The sequence below is a fragment of the Lactuca serriola genome, chromosome 5 (genome assembly GCF_051521515.1).
Source record: "Lactuca serriola cultivar US96UC23 chromosome 5, Lser_US96UC23_V15, whole genome shotgun sequence".
NCBI lineage: Eukaryota > Viridiplantae > Streptophyta > Magnoliopsida > Asterales > Asteraceae > Lactuca > Lactuca serriola.
In genome coordinates, this window is record NC_136412.1 from 55,810,737 (window position 1) to 55,830,842 (window position 20,106).

Genomic DNA, 20,106 nt, shown 5'->3' on the forward strand with positions numbered 1-20,106 from the left:
AGGATGTTACAACTCTCCCCCACTTAAATTGGATTTCGTCCTCGAAATCACTCCCCACTACTCTCCAGACAGACTCGACAAGTTCAATGTTTCTTCCACAACTCTGATCTGAACTGAGAAGTCGACTCATACAGGAGACCATCTTCCTAAAATACAATCAAACCCACTCTTAGAGGAACTTACATACCCTGAATTCTAATGAATCCTTGACCCACTATCTCTAACCACCAAAGAATAATCATCACTACTCTGCCCGAAATCTAGAAATCCAATACATTATCTAACTATTCACTATTGTTAAACCCTCCACTCGAAAACAAGATGACTCCCAACACGAGTCTTAGATAAATAACTATTGTAGTGAAACAAGAACAATGTAAACATATTCCACAACTCGCTTTAACTACTTAAAAATCAAGGCATCTTATAAAAAAAATTAAGAGGCCACTTGGAAACCCACAACTACGAACAGTAACCCAATATCTTGAGAGTACTCAATTGCAATGATGATCTTTCTCTCCTTAACTATAGCACCCAACTTCCAATAAGATCCACACAGTCAAGGACTCTCAAAACTACAACCTCAAACCAACTTCATCATTGTACTTCCCAGAACCAGGAACTCATCAGTTCTAAGCTTCATAACCCAAACTCTAAAACTGATGATCATTCATTCGTCAAAACTACCCCTATTCCCTAACTAGGAACACTACTAAAACATGCGGAAAGAATTCTCAAACATACCAATCGTGAATTTTGCATAATCCCAAATCCAAAAATTGTCTCCAAAAACGTTAAATACACACTTGACTTCCTTATAAGTAATTATCAACCCATTGATCCCACGAGCATAATGATGGTTCATCCAAGAATTTCTTGTTAAATCCAAATCCATTATCAACTCAGACGTACCTCCTCCTAACAAATCACTTGAGACATTCACAATGAACTTCATGACTCAAGATTCCATAACCGATACCCATAACTGGTAACCAAACTCTTGTTAAACATCCCGCAAGCCAATGAGGTTCATAATGCAGTCTCTCCACAATAGAGTTTTGATGCACAATTATTACTCCCAACAACCTTTATCTGCACACATGATCTAAACCAGCTGGTTACTAAGTCTCCTGAATCTCATAATGCACTAACACCTAAACATGCCAAGAAAATTGACAATCCGAGACCTAAGAGTCTCAATCAAAGGACTACCATGTCCCACCCATATAAATCATATAGCCACTGGTTCACGATACATCGTGACACCTTCTAACCACTAAACGATAAGCTCATGCTACTATGCCGATCTTGTCGTCATCCCATTACTGGCCTGAAGACTCATGACTAGCACCATATGGCCTAAATATTCTCGACCATCAATCCACTGTCTTGCAGGAATGTAACACCTGTTTCAGGTATTAAGTAATTTACATGATTTTTTAGGGTTTTTGCATGGAATCGGCGAGTTGGATACCCTAACTCATCGAGTAAAGGTCATCTCATGGACGCGGGGGTTAGGACCTACTCGACGAGTAGGAGCTGAAGAGAGAAACCCTAATATGAGGGTTTGCACCCTATATAAGGTTTATAATCTGCCCTTGTGGCCTCCTTTAGCACCTTATTACCCCAAAGAAAACTGTTTTCAGCCGTGTACCCCCTTGAGTGAGAGTAAGAGCTTTGATTAACAAACTTGGTATGTTTGAGAAGGGCTTTAGAAGAAGGAGAAAGGAGGAAAACAATAGATCCGACATCTACACTGTATTGACCAACATTTTAAGGTAAAAAGTCGTTACCTTGAGCTGTAGATTCTTAGATTTCTTCTCCTGAAAGCAAAATGACCATTTTAGCGAAAAAAAGGGAGTCAAACTTGGATCTGGACCTATCACAAGGATATGGTTTTAGATCTAGACCCCTTTAGGGTCTCAATGCCATAAAGTTACCCAGTTTGTTGAGATTAACCCTTCCTTTACTCAAAAACCTTGTTAAAAGCTTAGTATGAACGTCATGACCTTGAAGGGCCTTGCATGCACGTAAAGTTTGCAACTTTACATGGTATATGTGCCCAGAGGACATGGATCTGAAGTTTGGAACCTTAGATGCCACTAAAAATGGATGAACATGTGAGGGGCTTAAGGAACCTTAGATCCCGTTTTTGGAATCCATGGTGTTTTTGGTGGAGAACTAGGATTTCAGCCAGGCCCGAGTAGAATTTTCGGCTTGAAGAGTTATTCGGTTAAATCGGCAAGTTGCTGGATGCACTCAACGAGTAGAGGTCAACATGGACTCTTGACCTTGACTGTTGACCAAGGTTGACTTTTGGGGCATCTATGGGTTTTTGACGAGTTAATTACATGATGATTATAGGCAGCTGATTTGGAGCTGCACGTGGAGGATTATCTAATCTTAGCTTGTAAGTTCTACATTCACGAGAGGCGAGTCTCCTCACCATACCAATGGGTCTAAGGCACCAAGCTGGCCCATTTTATGGTATGTGGTACATTAGCAGTAGTAGAGATATTTGGTATGGTGGTTAGCTTCATGCTAAGTAGTATGCTAGTTGATATGTATATTTGCAAGAAAGATCCCAGGGGGAGTCTGTGGCAGTTAGATATAAGACCATTGGGGAAGCCCATGGCTGGATGGTATAAGACCATGGGGGGTGCCCATGGCCTCCTTATATGTTTACGAATAAGTTATGTAGGATGGTATATACTTCTATGTTCTATTATATGCTAGTTGATTATGTATATTTTCATAGAAGACCCCAAGGGAGTCTGTGGCAGTTGGTTATAAGAGCACGTGGGGGGAGCCCGTGGCATTCCTAGGTAAAGACCACAGGGGGAGCCCATGACATGAAGGCATAAGACCTTGGGAGGAGTCCATGGCATCCTTATGTGTTAGTATGCATGGATTATGTGGTATGGATAGATTTTATAGCTAATATGATATGTGTTATGTGGATTCTGGGTGAGGTATGCTCTGGGAAACTCACTAAGCATTAGCTTACAATGTGTGGATTTGTTTCAGGTACATCTGAACCCAAGGAAAAAGGCAAGGTTTGATGGTGCAATGTGCACTCTCTCTCTCTCTCTCTCTCACAGGCATTTTATGGGACACTCTGATGATTTGAAATAAATTTGTAATGGTTATGAATTTCGGAAACAATTGTATTTGGAAACCTCATAGTTTGTGGAAATATTTTGGTTTATTAAAAATGTAAAATTTCTCTTGAAAATTTGGTTGGTACAAGTTGGTATCAAAGCCTTGGTTTGAGGGATTTAGGCGCACCCTCGGGTGTGACAGGACTCAAACTAAGGAAATGGTAAAATTGTTTTCAAAAAGAAAATGAGAGTTAACACTTTTAAAGGATGGAAAAGAGGAGAGTGCAACACGCATGATCGGTCGAGCCAAGTAAATAGTTTACCCCAAATATGTTAGCCTTGTTATGCTTATATTTGAGTTATAATAATTGTATGTATCATGCTATGTGTATGCTTTCTAAATTGTACACGGTTAGGCTCTTATAGCCTCAGAATGATTGATTGGCCTTATTTCCTGTGCCCGGTTTTGTTGTGGCCTTAGGGTAGAGTCTATTATTCGAAAGTCTATTTGATCCATTTCTGTGTATAATTTGCATGCATAAGGCAACCTGTTATGATTAATATGGGTAGAGAAAATCTTAGGAAAACCTAGGATTTGAGCTATATAGTAGCCTATGAGATATGATTTGTTTTGGAACGAATCGGAGTTATCAGTTAGAGCTTTGGGGAAGGTACAGGTAGGTGTGAAAGGTAGTATTGGGCTGGTACTACTGAAAGCACAGGAGCTGTACCCGAACCAGTGTTAGATCTGAAGGATCTGACGTGGACCAGTGTGGAAAGATCCCCTATTTGGGCATATTGATCATTATGGTTTATGGCATGGCAGTTTAGTATGGTGATGACACGATTAGAGCGGTGGGATCAGGATCGGGATCTGGATCTGGGGCTGGATCAGGTGACACTATCAAGGTCATTGACGAGAGGCTACTTGAGCTTATTGCAGCAGAGGTTACCAGGGGCATCCTTGACACTACCCCAGTTATCTTTGGAATGGTCAAGGAGGGTATGATAGAGATTATGGAGGAGAGTCTCAGGGCATTTAGAGCCAAGATTGCTACAGGCCAGGTTGGGTCCCGATCTCCCTCATTCCGGGAGTTCAAGGCATGCTGAGCGCCATAGTTTTTCGGGGATAGGGACCCCATTGTGAGTCGATGTTGGGTGGACGATATCGAGAATGCCCAGCGCATGAGTTCTTTCCCGGATGCGACAAATGTGGGTTTTTCTTCATATATGCTAAGAGACAGAGCCTAAGACTGGTGGGGCGAGATTACTAGCCAGGTGGGAGCAGCCGGTGTGGTTGAGATGAAATGGTTCGAGTTTGTTCGGAGATTTGATCTAGAGTTTTCACCACCCATCAAGGGTTATCTTTCCAGTCTCACTAACCAACACGTGCACCAATAACTGTGAGTTCATACCCTTACATTTTTACTGTTTTTAATGTTTTCAGGGGGGATACAAATAAAACATAAGGATTTTGTGTTTATGCAAATGATTTCAAACAGATTTAAAAACTTTTGCAATTGATACAAACAGAGCAAAAACACTACACTTTATATAAAATATTTAGGTATTTTTATCCCTTTTGTAACATGCTGAGCATAAGGGTAGTTTTCAACATACAACTATAATTGCAATGTTTTCGGTATAATAAATAACATACAATCAAACTATAGTCGATATAGTTTTGGAACATTACAAAACTTTTACAGAATTCACTACAGGAGACGAGAAAATACACTCAAACTATAATAGGTATAGTTTGGAATACAATACATAGTTTTACTATTTCAAGAACATTATACAGAAAGGAATACATATAAACTATGGAAGATATAATTTATGATATATAATACTATTTTCCGAATACAATAGTACGTTACTAAATAATTATTTAAGTATAATTATTTTTACTCTACCAATATACATACGATTTCGAGTACATTGGATCACTACAACACTACACATAAACTAGTTAATACAGGGTTGTGAGGCACTACTTCAATTGTAACCTCCGCGGTGCGGAACTAAATCCTACCACAATATAATGAGAGTCTCCTGGAGGGAGAGCGTGAGATTTGTGTATAGATCTACACGCTACTGACAGTCCCACACCTAAATTGCTAGCTACAGTTAGGCATGCGTCTGGGGTGACAAATATCATACCGTTCCGACGCCTGAAGAACGTCGTAGAGGTCACTAGGTCACAACAAGCATGGTTATACCAAACTCCCAACATTATAAACTAACCTTTGTTTACGAGATTTCAATTCTTCAAATAGTTTTATTTTAATTAATAGAACTATCTTATACTACAAATGGAGGATTCCTTGGAATACAAACACATGGTTTTATACAGAACATACTATACATAGGTGGCAACCAAGGCTTTCATACAGAACATACTATACATACTGGTGGTATCCAGGGATTTCATACAGAACATACTATACATACTGGTGGCAGCCAAGGTTTTCGTACAAAACATAATTTACATACTGGTGGTAACCAGGGTTATCCTACAGAACATACTATACATACTGGTGGTATCCTGGGTTTTCATACAGAACATACTATACATACTGGTGGCAGCCAGGGTTTTCATACAGAACATACTATACATACTGGTGGTAACCAGGGATTTCATATAGAACATACTATACATATTGATGGTAGCCAGGGTTTTCATATAGTACATACTATACATACTGGTGGTAGCCAGGGTTTACATATAGTACATTACTATACATAAATACTGGTGGTATCCATGGATTTCATAAAAGAATTTTCATACCAAACAACACACTACAATACAATATAGCTAGTGGTAACCAGCCATACAAACCAATACTTTCATACACAACTACCAAATACAGTAACGAACCTACATTTTGGGTCATAAGGTTTAAGACTACTTTACATTACTAAAGAAAAAATTGGATTATCTTGAGAGACATACAAACACTTTCACAGATTCAATGACAAGTTTTCATTAGAATACACTACCACTTGTATTCTCTAGGAACCGGTAGACAGGTACACCCACAGGTTTTAAGAAGACAGAGCTTATAGAGTCGCGTCTTTTATACTTTTGTTATACATTTTTGATTTTGTACAAATTATGTATTGGACAGATATAAATAGTTTATTTATTTAATGTAATGGTTGTGTTTACTTTGACTACTATGATGAAATTGTTGTGATACTGTACATGACGTCCTCCACCCCCGAATGCTTCCGCCGTTCCGGTTTGCGGGTGTGACAGATTGGTATCAGAGCATTTTTTATAGTGAAATAAGTATATCAAACCTTACATGGTATACAACGATAAATACCAAGGGGCCGAAGAGCTCTGAACTAAAAGTATACTTTTAAAATCTAAGTATTTTATAAGAAGTATACTGACACTACACACATAGCATAACAGTATCACAAGAAGTACAAAACAAAAGTATTTAAATGTTCGACATTGCGGTCAAACCTAGGCAGTTATGTAATCATTTCCTAGGTAAATATAGCTTGATCAACTATATTTATTTGAGATACGACCAACATGTGTTTGGGAGTGATAATGGTGCTGCAACAAGCCTAAAACTTACCAAACTCCATACAAAAGAGAAGGATAGAAAAAAGCATACAAACTAAAATACTAAAGGAGTATTTGGTAACACTACTATACTAAAGGCAAACACATCGTACCAATTTCATTCCAAGTGTTGCTATAATTTCATGGCGATTGTTTACGTGTATTAAGTAGACTTCTACTATAAATCACTTGATAGAACACTATAACTATCAGGATAAGATATACACTGTTCAATATCACTTCATTCATGACCACTATCGAGGACTTATCTTCATTTTTCTCTTAAATTATTTTAGAGAAAGATGCCATCGAAGAAGAAGTCCAACTGAAAGAACAACAATCCTCCAAGAACTATGCCCCCGCCACCTCCTCAATATAATCATGTTGTCTTCCAAGCAACAGTGACAACCACTGTGGCAACCGCCATGTCGTAGATAAACGCATGTGGCGCTAGCGGGGCGGGTAGTGGTCCCAACCCATCCAACCTCAATGAAAGTCATGGACACCCAAAGGAGTGTCCATACAAGGACTTCACCAACACAAAACCCCGATCCTTCGATGGCACTAGAGGAGTCATTGGATTAACTCGGTGGTTCGATGTCCCAGGATGGTTACCCCAGAGAGCAAGAAAGTGGAGAGAGTCATATGGGGACTAAGTCCCCTTACACAAGGAAATGTATTAGCCGCCAACCGACTCATGTTTGATAGTGTCAAACGACTAGCGCAAGCATTGATAGACCATGAGAATCGTCAAGAAACCGTGTACGCTGCTCACAGACCACCCAAAGAAAGTGGTGGGAAGAAGAAGTTCTGAAACAAAAAGAAGGGCCAATCATCGCAAGAGCCCTCCAAGAAGTAGCAAACCGTGGCAGTCCATGCTGCTACCATTCCTGCTGCTGCTCCCACTACTCAAGCACCTACTAGTAGATATGTTGGAAACCTCCCAAGGTGAGACAAATGTAACTTCCATCATCACGGACCTTGTCGTGACATGCAATGCACCAACTGTAGCAGAAAGGGACACACAACCTGTTTTTGCAAAGCACAAGTCCAACTAAGCAATCAGGATCCTAGAGCTGGAATAGGCCAAGCCTGCTATGGTTGTAGTGAAACCAGGAACTACAAGAGGAATTTCCCTAAGGCAACAACTGCTGGCAACACAAGGAAAGTACTAGCAATGGGCTAGGAGGAGGCAGTTACTGATCCCACTGTAGTCACGGGTATGTTCCTCCCCGACAACTCTAATGCATGTATTCTCTTTGATAGTGGTGTGGAGAGGAGTTTTGTCAGTCATGCATTTAAACATCTACTCAAAAACAAATCTCAACCACTAACCGAAGCATTCACCATCGAGATGGCTAATGGAAAGAAAGAGATCACTAACAATGTATTCATAGGATGCACTCTCACTCTAAATGACCATTCCTTTCCAATCGATCTTATGCCAGTTTCCATAAAAAGCTTCGATGTCATCATCGGCATGGATTGGCTGAGCCCTAATCGTGATGATATCCTTTGCTACGAAAAATCCATTCGCCTTAATCTGCCAACCGGTGAAGCCCTCGTTATCTACGACGATAAACTTAACACAAAACTTTGCATCATTTCATGGATAAAAGCTCAAAAATACCTGCGAAAGGAGTGTCACGCATTCCTGGCGCATGTAGTCAATGAAAAACAAGAAGTTAAAGACCTCGAGAGCATCCCCGGGGTCTGCAACTTTCCTGATATCTTCCCCGAAGATCTTCCAGGAGTTCCTCCCGAACGCCAAGTCGAATTCCGAATCGACTTGATTCCCAGAGCTACCTCTGTAGCTAAATTCCCTTACTATCTAGCACCGGCAGAAATGCAAGAATTATCTAGCCAGCTGAACAAACTGTTTAGCAAGGGATTCATTAGACCAAGCTTCTCACCCTGGGGAGCACCGGTCTTTTCGTGATGAAGAAAAATGGATCTTTCCAAATGTGCATAGACTATCACGAGCTCAACAAACTCAACATTAAGAATCACAACCCTCTACCAAGAATCGATGACCTCTTCGATCAACTTCAAGGAGCTAGCTAATTTTCAAAGGTAGACCTGAGATCATGGTACCATCAACTACGATTCCAGGAGAGCGATGTTCCTAAGACAACATTTTGGACTCGGTATGGTCACTACGAGTTTGTAGTTATGCCCTTTAGTCTAACCAACGCACCTGCCGTACTCATGGACTTATTGAATCGGGTGTGCCGTCCCTTCCAAGAAAAATTTGTGGTAGTTTTCATAAATGATATACTCGTCTATTCATGAAGTGAGGAAGAACATAAACAACACTTGAGACTGGTGCTAGGAACATTGAGGATGAAGAAACAATACACAAAATTCTCTAAGTGCGAGTTTTGGATCAGAAAGATAACTTTCTTAAGTCACGTGGTCAGCAAAGAAGGCATACACGTGGACCTATCCAAGATAAAGGCAATTAATAATTGGTCAGCACCGAGAACGCCCACAAAAATCCATCAATTCTTGGGTCTTGCTGGCTATTATCGCAGATTTATACATAATTTCTCCATAATTGCTAAACTGCTTACCACCCTGACTCAAAAGGGTGTGAGTTTCAGTTGGGGAGAAAGCCAAGACACTGTGTTCCGTATGTTGAAACAGGCCCTGTGCAACGTGCCCATACTGTCTCTTCTAGGAAGGACAAAAGACTTTGTGGTAAATTGCGATGCATCCAGTCAGGGGCTAGGCTATGTACTTATGCAGCGGGGAAAATTTATTGCTTATGACTTAAGACAACTTAAGGCACACGAAGTCAACTACACAACTCACGATCTGGAGTTGGGATCAATGGTCTTCGCCCTATAAATATGGAGACATTACCTCTATGGTACCAAGTGCACTATCTTCACCGACCATAAAAGCCTTCAAACACATCTTTGATCAGAAGGAGCTTAACATGAGATAGTGACGATGGGTAGTACTACTCAATAATTACGAGTGTGAGATACGCTATCATCCCAACAAAGCAAACGTAGTAGCAGATGCCCTCAACCAAAAATAATACTCAGGTCGCAGAGTAAAGGCACTGATAATGACAATCCATTCCCAGCTGTCCACCCAGAACAAAGAGGCACAGCTGGAAGCCTTAAAACCCGAAAATGTGACAGGTGAAACTTTGCGAGGAATGGACAAGAACTTTGAGATCAAGGGAGACAGAGTTCATTTTTTCATGAACCGGTTACAAGGAGGTTGTCATGAATGAATCCCACAAGACTCGATACTCTGTTCACCCAGGTTTAGACAAGATGTATCTAGATCTCAAGAAACTCTATTGGTGGCCAAACATAAAAGCTGAGATTGCTACCTATGCTGGCAAGTGTCTAACTTGTGCCAAGGTCAAGGTAGAATATTAGAAGCCCTCAGGTTTACTCCAACAGCCAGAAATACCTGAGTGGAAGTGGGAACGAATCACAATGGACTTCATCACCAAATTGCCCAAGACCTCGCGTGATCACGACACTATTTGGATAATCGTTGACAGACTAACCAAGTCTGCTCACTTCCTGCCAATCAAAGAAACATAGAAAATAGGGAGACTGACTAGAACCTACATCCAAGAGATAGTATGTAAGTCCCCAAAAACTAAGAAACAACTAGTGATCAACATAATGAACAAGCCAAAATGATAAGAATAATTAGGAGTAGAAGCAAGATTGATCCAAATTGCACACATTTATATCAGCTGAAAATGTCGGGTACAATGGACTCAAAACTCACACACTTGATCGTAAACTGCTACTACCATCTAATATCTACTGACATTATTTATAAGGAACAGAAGCTACTAACACGTTTACAGCCATAAACCCGTTTATAGACGTAAACCCATTTACAGCCATAAACACCATACAGACCGTAAACACCACCCAACCGTAAACCCATACAAACACATGCACAAATACTAACACAACTCATACAAATGAATGCCTAACTCAAACCAACTAAACATGACCTAACAGTCTACCCTTTGGTTTGAGGCAAGCATTAACTCAATCTTTCTCAATGATCACCACGTCAGATCTTCCCATGGCCCCCAACCATATCTTCTTGTTAATAATCTCAGCGATCATACTCTTAAACTCTTTAGCGGCAGACTCGAGAATCTCATTCTTGACCATGATTTGATTTTCAGACAAAGTGTGAATGTCACATTCACCAAACTGTAGGAGATCCTTTGCCTCAACAACACGAAAGACACCAATTGGGAATTTGATTACAGAAGTGGTTGTAGCCTCTTCAAAACCCAATATTCCATACCATGAAGAGATCCATCACGGAAATGCTGAATAATGCGAAATTTTTTTCATTTGCTTTTTAGGAGGCCACATCACAGTTTTCATGGCTTTGTTGGTTTTTGGGTAAAGAACATATTTGGCTTTCTTCACAAAAGATTCTGTTGTCTTCATTCCATCAAACACCCTCTTTACTTGATTCTCTAAAAAGAGTTTGAAGTCACTCGCTCGAGGATCATTTGATGGGGAGCATTAGCAAGTTCAGTAAGATCTACTTTTGTCCAAGAACCAAAGTCATTCTTGTGCCGATAGTATTCCAAGTTTCCGCTCTTTTTTTTACCACCCAAATATTTAATTTATCATGAAATCCCTACATCAGAATTCTTGACCAGTCGCCATATTTAGTTCTGAACCGCTTCTTTTCGAGCTCAGTCACGGTCTACTGAGGCTGGTCTCCACAAACATTCTTGTTAGAATTCTTCATGAAGAGCCATTTCCCCTTCTTTTGAGTAGAGACACGCTTATGGGCAAGCTTCAGAGTAACTCTGGGAATAGCTTGAGCATGTTTGACTTCAAAGCGATCAATAATTCGAGTGGTTCTGATGGGTGGAGGATCATCAAGTGGATCTTGTTGAGATGCTTGGGAAGGGGCACTGAGAGGAGTCATGGCCACACTAGTCTCTCCATTGGATGTTTTGAATTTTTTTTGCCAATTTTACTTATCAGCTTATTCTTCAGATCTAAGTATCCAGCAGAGAGAGCACCAAGATTGAGCTGCAGAGCTGAAATTTGTTGTGATTTTTCAAGGTTTTCATTTTCAAAATCAGAAAATCTAACGTCTAGAATTCCTATGAAAACATCTTTCTCAATGACCTTCTGGTTTAAAATAATAATCTTTGCTTGGAGCTCAAAAATTAATGGATCAACTCCCCCAGAACTCACTGCACCAATAGACATCCCTTTGTCTCGGGGTGCAGGGTCAAATCCTGTTGAGCTAAGAACCTGGCAAGCCTCTCTGAGGCGACATCATGCACAGGTTGGGGTGTTGATGAGCCACCAGGAGCTAAAGAACTCCCGACTTTAAAAAAATGAGCGAACAGTGTTGGGCTCTTCATGTACTATTTGGCTGTCAGAATGGGTTGCTTGGGTTGGAGTATCGGCTACAACAGACTGTTGAATATCTTGAGCTTGTTCCCTGATAAACACTCCCGACCTTAGATCGACTCTTCTCCTTTTAAGTGGAGGCTAGGAGGCTTGTGTCTCATGAAGATCACTCTCAGATGGCGTAATGGCTGGAGTAGCATCTGCTCGGGGAGGAATCCTCGTAGTAGAATCCAGATTAGCAATCACATCGGCCATCTAATCAGTTATTGGAGGTGTCACTTTAAGAACATTAACATCTTCCCCAGTCTCCGTTGAAGGATTTACAACATCACTGATGTCATCAAAAAACGAATTCAGGTCATTATTGCTTGGCTTGAAATCAATACTCTGCTCGAAATCAAAGCATAGATCATCATTATCAAAACCTGATAAATCATCACCATGAACCATTTCAGCTCCATCATCATCCTCCTCATCATCAACATATATAATACATTATCCTCTTGAACTATCTCATCATCACCTTCATCATTACCATCATCATCATTGTCATCTATATTAGTCACCGACACATGTTCCTATGAAACAATTTCGACAGGAGGAACAACATCTTCTTCATGATCAGAAACAGTGACATCATCATCTTCATCATTTGAGGTACATTCTGATTTAGAGGCTTCACTAATCTCAATAAACTAACTAAACTTCTCCAGCGGGTGCTTTCCTTGAAACACAAATTTTGTACCTTTGCGGTTTTGCTTCATTAGACAAAATGTGTTTGCACCCAGAGACTTCAAATCCAAGGATTGACCTTTCCTTTCTATATCCGGATATTGACTGTCAAAGATCATCTGAAGAAACCTTGGATACATTAAAAATTTGTCCTTCCTTTTGTCTTGTAAATTGTTCTTCATTTCATTCAACACATATCTTGAAAAATTGAATTCAAGATCCATAACTAGAGGAGCGATGGTGCCAATGTTCAGTAGGGAAATTTCATCAACACTTGTTATCCTGCCAGAGATGCAAATCACAAAAGAGTGAGCAAGAAAACGCTAATACGGTGGCAACAACTTCTCTAATGTAGGAGGGAACACTTCTTCATAGCCCATTCTATCAAGAATCTCTTCGGTCTTATCCATAGGAATTTCTATTGGAAATCCTGGCTGGTCCTTAAATTGTAGTACTTCGCGAATAATCTGTTCAGACACCACAATCTTTCTTCCTTGGATAACGGATTCCACTGTGATTTCTCCATTTTCTCCTTCATTAAATGAAGCCTTGTCCCAAAATTGCCTTACTAACTCCTGATAAATGATGGGATTCGATTGAAAAGCATGAGCAAGTCTGCAATTTCTAAGTCCATGAACCATGGAACTAAACTCTTGATGTGCCACTACAGGATCGAAAAAGTATGCAACAATGTTGTGGCTTTCAGAAAAATTCAAGTTAGCCATTTGATCTACATCAAACAAGCCATGTGAGAAAATACAGAATTTAAGCAATTAAAAATAAATTTTCTCAATTACAAGTTGATTGGGCCCTAAATTAATTTTGATTCAAATGAGAAATTGGTATATAGCTGCAAGCAAGTTTACAATTATAAACAGGTTTTACGGCTGTAAACGGGTCTACAACTATAAACGAGTTTACGGTTGTAAACGTTCCCAGTTAGACGAAGAACATGTTTTGGCTTCCATAACCTGCAAAATATGATCAAATCGAGTTAGATTTAACAGTGTAGGCTTCGTAATCGATATACCTTGAGGAATCGAGGTTCAATTTCAGATATAAACACAAACAAATGATGAATCGATGTCAGAACTTGAGAAAAAAAGGAGGAAGAGTTTTCAACTGTAAACTATAGGATGAGGTAAGTGGAGTTTTCAGTCGTAAATCCTCCCTTAAATACCTTATACAAATTCCGGCCCAAAACCCATGGGCTGTAAACCAAAAGCTTTAAGTCAAATCCCAATATATCTAATTTTAATTAAAATAAAAAACATTTTGAAGACATAAGAATTACAATTAAATAAAAATAAAATAATATCTAAAAAATTAAATTCAAACTAATATTTTTAAAATTTTTTGAAAATAATAAAAAATGAAAAATAAAATAAAATAACTCTAATAGCTTTTGCATCATTTCAAAATTTATAATTTTTGGATCAAAGTTTAGAGACAACCTTAACCTATTTTTCAGTACCTTCATCTTCAAGAATAGATCTGATCAATCGTCGGTATTGTGGTCCACTTAAACATGATAGATTGTAACAATATTTGAAAAATTATAAGTGAGAAGTCTTTTTGGACCCTATATACCCAAATAATATTCCTAAAGGGACCATTTGGCTAATGATGACCAAGGATATTGTTGTCCACCTAAATTTAGTAGTGAGATCTACAGACAACCTATTAAATGTTCAATTTTAGATGTACTAGAATATGTTTCCCACTTCCTGATACACCCCAGTAATCAATAACTTCCAAAGTACTCCTTACTTTAGATGAGCAGACAATTATTGAGGAAGAAGATAAATTTAGAAATGCATTTGTCGTATTCCCAGGTCGGATCTCTTCTAATCACGTAGAGGGAAAACATACGACTAGCTGAGTTAGAGGGATTGAAAAATAGAATGTTGCATATGTTGTGTTCTAGTTTGGATAAATTCTTATCACACAAAGGAGACAACATATGACTAATAGACAGAAAGAATTGCATATAGAAGAAGATGCATAGAGATAGAGTTGCATATGTTGCAGTCCTGGTCGGATATCTTCCAATCACGGAGACGAGGCAACATATGACTGATAGAAAGAAAGCATGAAAATAATCTTCTACAAACCTACTTTACAGAATTCCCCAATCGCCCTATTAGTACCGAAAATAAGGACATAAGACCATACATCGAGGAAACGTTAATCCACAATTCTAGATACATATTACTTTTGTGTATCCCACAAGTTCCCATGTATATATCACTGCTCAATCTACCTGAGCATCGTATTGTCAGACCAAACGGAACTACTTAGGTCCACAAAGTCAAGTCCTTTCAATTGTCAATCTATTTCTAGTCCTTCTGAATCTTTCATGCTTACCAACACATTGAACATAGAGCCTAGACAATTCAGATTCAGTACTTTATAGAAGTTAAAATTGGTCGTTATCACTTGCTTGATATCACTTCCTAAATAAGCACCTGCAAATGAACCACCATGAGACAATATTTTTGGGTTTTTGTTTTATAATAATTTTTTTTGTATTTTTATTTCTCCTGCTAAATTTGGGCATAGGAAAGAAAAGAAATAAAATGTGAAAATTTAAACTAATAAAGTCTATCCTAAAAAAATTAGTCTTCAAAACGAATCATTTTAAGAAAGTTCACAAGTACATCGAATCAAGATTTGTTGAATGGTTTGGTAAACAGATCCGCCACATTGTTATCAGTGTGGATTTGTTCCAAACGAATGAGTGAGCGCTCTCAACAATCTCGAATAAAATGAACCTTGATGTCGATGTGCTTGGTTTTGGAGTGTTGGACTGATTTTTTTGCAATTTTGATGGCAACATCATTGCCACAAAATATTGGAGTTTCTAGAAAATTCAAACCATAGTCCAGAAGTTGGTGTTGAATCCAGATTACTTGGGAGCAGCGTCCAGAGGCAGAAACATATTCAGCCACAACTGTTGATGTTGACACGGTTTGTTGTTTCTTACACTGCCAAGACACCAAACGGTTCCCAAAAATTGACACCCTCCCGATGTTGATTTCCTGTCAAGCTCACATCCTCCATAGTTACTGTCAGCAAATGCATATAAATCGAAATTGGGATTTTTAGGATACCAAAGACCCAATTTAGGGCTACCTTTAAGATACCTAAAAATCCTTTTGACAACAATTAAATGAGAAAGTTTAGGATGAGCCTGATAATGGGTCTGCTAGCCGTTAGATACATCAGGGAACCAATCATCAAGCGGTAGTCTGTTTGGTCAACTGGCTCCCCCTCAGGGTCAGGAGACAACAATGGTCTTTCAACCATTGGAGTCAAAGCAATCTTTAAATCTTTAAATCCAAACTTCTCCAACATGTCTTCAACGTATTTTCCTTGATGTAACAAGATTCCAGCTAAATCTTGTCGAATTTTAAGCCCTAAGAACATGGTCATTTCACCCAACGAACTCATCTCAAATCTTTTCTTCATGACAGTTTCAAACTCTTTGCACAACTTGGAACTTGACGACTCGAAAATGATGTCATCCACATAGATTTGTACAAGAAGTGCACCCACATGCTTGATGAATAAGGTTTAATCGATCGTTCCCCATGTATACCCATGCGCAAGCAAGTGCTCTGTAAGAGTTGCATACCAAGCTCTGGGGGCCTGATGCAACCCATATAGAGCTTTATCTAACTTGTAAACATGATTCAGAAACTTGGAAATGATAAACCAAGGAGGTTGATCAACATAAATTTCCTCCTTCATAGCTCCATACAAGAAGGCGGTCTTGACATCCATCTGATAAATAGTAAAGTTCATGTATGAAGCATATGCAAGGAATATACAAATGGCTTCCAAACGTGCAACCGGAGCATATACATCTGTGTAGTCTAGACCCTCTATCTGCCTGAATCCACGAATGACCAATCGAGCCTTATTGTTCACAATCACCTCGGAATCGTCTTGCTTATTTCTAAAAGCCCAACACGTGTCTAAAGACTTGCTGCCCTTTGGTAAATCAACTAGCTTCCAAACATCGAGTTTTTCAAATTGATTTAACTCTTCGTGCATCGCATCAACCCAAATTAGTTCATTTAACGCCTTTGCTATTGGGCTCAATCTGAGAGATAAAGCAAGAATAGAGACATGTATTGACATCTCCTCTCTGAGTTCTCATTTTAACGCTTTCTCCCAGTGGGCCGATGACATTTTCAATTGGATGATCGTGTTGAATTCTTGTTGGGATTTCATGGCTGATATCATCGACTGAGACTAGAAGTGTGTTAATATTGAAGAATCTATCTTCAGATGAATAGCTCACCTCAGATGATCTAGGATCGTGAGAGGTACTCACCAAGTATTCATTTGAAATCGGTTCAGGAAAGAGAAGCTCCATGAACCATTGAGTGGCAACGGAAGTATCCCTTGACATGACGTCTCTTTCAACAGGAGTAAGGGTGTGGCTTCAGCATCAGACGAAATTCTTTGACTTGGAGAACTTGAGGAAGTACTAGGAGCAACTTCATCCACTATAGGTGATGCGGGAGTCACTAGGGGTGGTTTGTACACAACATCTTCCTCTTCATATTCAACAACTATACTTGAACGTGAATAGGAACCTAAAACATTATCAGAGTACACATTAAAAGATTTAAACAATGATGCATAATCAAATATCCAGTCAGATCCAACTCTTTCATCTGTCTCATTCTCCTCCAGCCAACGCACGTCATAAGATTCCACAATTTTCTTGCTGGCTTTGTTATATACTCAGTAAGCGGTGTGTGCGGCGTATCCCACAAAATAGCAATCATCAGCCTTTGAGTTGAACTTAGGGTTGGATTCGAGGTGAAGAAGGGTGCAAGGACATCCAAATATTCTGAAATGAGCAACTGATGGTTTGTGTTTGTATAGAATTTCATACAGGGTCTTCATTCGAGATTTATTGATCAGAACACGGTTATGCACAGAGCAAGCCGTGTTGATCGTTTCAGCCTAGAAGAAGACCGCCAACTTGGAATCACAAAGCATCATCTTTTCAGCGTCCATCAGAGTACGATTTCTTCGTTCTGTAACACTGTTTTGTTGTGGTGTTCGAAAAGAACTGTATTGATGTAATATTCCCTTTTTGACACAGAAGTAATCCAGAACTGCATTCTTGAACTCTGTGCCATTATCAGTTTGAAGCGTCTTTACCTTTTCATTTGTCTGATTCTCAATCATCATAATGAACTTCTTGATCAAGCCAGCAATCCTACTCTTGTTGGATAGAAAGAAGACCCATACGAAACGAGTGTAATCATCAATCACAACAAGACAATAAGAGTTCTTGTTGATATTGAGAACGTTGACTGGACCAAACAAATCCATATGCAACAATTGAAGAACCTTGCTGATTGAATTGACCATCTTTGGAAAATGTGGCTTGCGATGATGCTTGCCCTGATCACACGCTACAGACTTTTCAAAATTTATGGAGTCCTTGACTGGAAGACCACGCACAATGTTATTTTTAGCAAGACAATTGAGGATCTTCGTATTAGAATGGCCGAGACGACGATACCAAAGCACTGCATTGTGTTTTGAGACTTTTGAGAAAAGACAAGTGAATTGCTCGGGAATGTTATGATTCATGTCAATAACATAGGCATTCTCTTCTCTTTTAGATCTAACCAAAATCCATTCTTCAGGTATGATGATTCCGGGATTCAAAATGAGACACTCTTTGTTTGTAAAATGAGTCAAATATCCTTTATCACAGATCTGAGATACGCTCAACAGATTGTGTTTCAGCTCAGGAGCATAGTTAGCATTCTCAAGGTAAGCACACCATTTGTCACTGTACCCTTCTAAGTGATATTTCCTCCTTATCCTCTTGCAATGGAAACAAACCTCCCCATTAAAATTCTGAATGTCTTGCAATTGGAAGATGTCTCCTATCACGTGCCTGGAACAACCACTATCGACATACCAAGGTCTGACGATATTCCTCCATAGTTGTTCCTGCACGATGTGCAAGATTAATTAGATTTAGGAACCCATGTTATAGAAACACTGCGTTTTCCCTTGTTAATAACAGGATTGACCTTTTCATTTGTTAAAACAGATTGATTACCAGATGCACATACAGAACGTTGAGGTGATTGGAAATTTGAAATTTTAGGCACCCATTTATAATTAGGTTTAGTAACATTTATAGGTGTTTTTGGAATGTTTTTCTTTGGTTTTGATCGTTTGGGTTTCCATCTAAGATTATCCGAAGACCCTGACGAAGTTTTTGACGATACCGATCTTGGCTTAACCACTTTCGGTCTCATTAAGGTATCTGTTGAATTTTTGTTTAAAAATCGTTTGTTCTTTTCAAGATCATCCTATTTTCTTTCTTTATTAATGTTCTGATCACCATCAACTGAATGAGATCTCGAGGATTTTCTCTTAAGAGATCTTCCTCATGACTCATTCACTCCCCTTTGTGTATAAAAAGGAACAAATGCCCAATTTGGGCAGTTTCGCGCAATATGACCAGGGGTTCCATAGTTTAAACATGTTTGTTTCTTTACATAAAAATTGTTATCGCTCTTTTCTGGTTTAGTGTCTTTATTTCGTTCTTTAGTATTCCCATGTGTGCATGTGCATAGTTCAGATTTAGTGATTGGGTTAGGTGGCGTGTATTTGCCAGTGACAGATTCATGAGATTTAGATTTATCAGACAAATCACCACACTTATCAGAAACATCTGAATCATCAGTGCTCACAACAACATCATCAGAAAACAAAACATTAGTTTTCAAATTTGAAACAAAAACATCATTGTTTGAAACAGAAACATCAATTTGTAAAACTAGATTATTATCAGAAACAATTTCTCTAGCAGCTTGTTTGCCTTGGAGTAAAGGTAAATCTACATATGAATTAGAAACATTAGTATCATTTACCCTAGTATTACTCTCTGACACAAATATAGTAGGTTTTCCATATTGAAAATGTCCTTCTCTGTCCATTTCTTCTTTGGTCATAGGGATAGGAGTGTAATTGTGATCAAATGGAGGAGGAACTCTGTCATACCCTAGACCATTTTGTTGGTTATCTTTAAATTTCAAGCTATTTGCAATCATGGACTCAACTGTCTTACTTGACACATTAAATTTTTTGAAATTAAAATCTGTGTTTTTAAATTTGTTTTTCATTGTGTCAAGTTCAGCTGTCAAACTAGCAAGTTGTTCCTTAACATAATCATAATTCACACATTTATTAGTATACTCTTCCTGAAGTTTCCTAAAGTCTTTGGCCTTAGCCTCTAATTGTTCTTTCAGAGGTTTCT